The sequence below is a fragment of the Geospiza fortis genome, unplaced genomic scaffold, assembly GCF_000277835.1.
Source record: "Geospiza fortis unplaced genomic scaffold, GeoFor_1.0 scaffold53, whole genome shotgun sequence".
Taxonomy (NCBI): domain Eukaryota; kingdom Metazoa; phylum Chordata; class Aves; order Passeriformes; family Thraupidae; genus Geospiza; species Geospiza fortis.
In genome coordinates, this window is record NW_005054305.1 from 10989001 (window position 1) to 10990882 (window position 1882).

The following is a 1882-nucleotide window of genomic DNA, read 5'->3' on the forward strand; positions in this document are numbered from 1 at the left end:
ACCTGGCTTTTAACACCTCAAGGGATAGGGCATCCCCACCTTCCCTGTTCAACCTGTTCTACTGCCTCGCCACACACACAGGAAAGAATTTTTTTCCTAATATCTAACTTAAACCTACTCTCTTTCAGTTTGAGCCCATTCCCCCTTGTCCCATCAGTACATATTCTTGTAAATAGTCTTGTTCTATCCTTCCTGTAAGGACCCTTCAGTTACTGGAATGACACAACCCCATCACCCCAAAACTTTCTCTTTTCCAGGCTGAAGAATCCCAATTCTCTCAGCCTTTCCTCATCGGAGAGGTGCTTCATATCCCTCTGTTCAACTTGGTGGCCCCTCCTCTGGACTTGCCCCAGCAGGGTGATGTCCTTCTTAAGGGGGAACTCCAGAGCTGGATGCAGCACTGCAGGTGGGGTCTCACCAGAGTGGGGCAGAGGGGCAGAATTCCCTGCTGCCCACGCTGTCTGGATGCAGCCCAGGATACATGTGGCTTTCTGGGCTCTGAGTGCCATTGCTGAGTCATGTCCAGATTCTCATCCATCAACACCCCCAAGTCCTTCTCGGCAGAGTAGCTCTGGATCTGTTCATCCCCCAGCTTGTGCTGAGACAGGGAGCTGCCCTGAGCCAGGTGCAGCACCAGCACCAGGTCTTATTAAAGCCTCATGAAATTCCCATGGTCCCACTTCTGGAGCTTGTCCAGGTCCCTCTGGATGGCTCCTGCCCTTCAGGTGCATCAGCTGCGCCACTCAGCTGGGTGGCATAAAGAAGCTGTCAGAAGTGGGATTTGAACCCACGCCTCCAGGGGAGACTGCAACCTGAACGCAGCGCCTTAGACCGCTCGGCCATCCTGACCTGCCTGGGTAAACAGGAAGTTCTGTTGGATGCCTCTGTCATAATTTGTAATGATTTATGAAAGCAAGTTTGGATTATGAGTCTCTGATATACCAAAAATATTTCTGCAAACAGGAAGAGGAGGCTGTAAATAGGCTCTTTATTTTTTGTGTGTATTTTTTTTTAAATAAAATTTCTGGCCCTAGTATTATTTGAAATTCCTTATGACAACAGTTGATTCTCCTATTATTAAGATTAGACTTGCAGACATTTTAAATCGACGTTTGTAAGAACGAACTAACATTAAAGAGGGGAAACAAAAAATCTCCAGGAATGCATGCCAACATATCAGCTTTTAAGATACGGGTATATATTTTTTTCTTTATAATAGTACTGCCTGTTAGAGGTATAAAAATGAGCTAAAATATTTTACCAGCTGGCTTGTTCTGATGACATGAGCAGATGAAAAGTTGAATAAAATGCTAAGCAGACATGATGTACTTTTTCTGCAACTTCTCCAGGTTAAATTCTTCATAAATTTGTTGTCTGGGTGAGATTCTTGCCCTTAGTATATAAAATAACGAAAAATTTGCATTAGTGTGCACTCATACTAAGTCTGACCTTCAGTATTTGCTTTCAAATAAGTAAGTGAAGTCAGTGGTCAGATTTATGAAGAACCAAGCAGGTAGGTTTGCCCCCCTGCTGCTGATACAACTGTAATTACTAACCTCAAACAATCTGACTGTGTGTTAAGAGAGTTGGAGTGTCAGCTGCTGCAAAAGCTGCAATTTTTCTCATTTTCAACATCCTATTATACCATTCCTGGCACCACTTTATTCCAATGTTGACATAGCTTCCTTGCTGAATTTAGCTTGTCCAATGCAAAAGAAATAAAATCCTCCTCTGAGACCAAGACAGTGTTTTTGTCTCTCCTGTTTTGCTCATTGGTCCTCAGACAAGATGTAAAGTGGGAGCCAGAAGAGATCCTGCCCCAATCTTGCATGGGGATGTGGAAAATGATGGTTCTTTCCCAGGTCATGTAGCCAGCACTGAG

At 44.2% G+C, this 1882-nt stretch overlaps 1 non-coding gene across 1 annotated transcript; it reads right to left on the reverse strand.

Moving 5' to 3' along the window:
• Positions 1–766: 766 nt before the first annotated feature.
• On the reverse strand, positions 767–849 carry TRNAL-CAG. Its single transcript has one exon. It is a non-coding gene; the product is annotated as a tRNA-Leu (tRNA).
• Between the last annotated feature and the right edge of the window lie 1033 nt (positions 850–1882).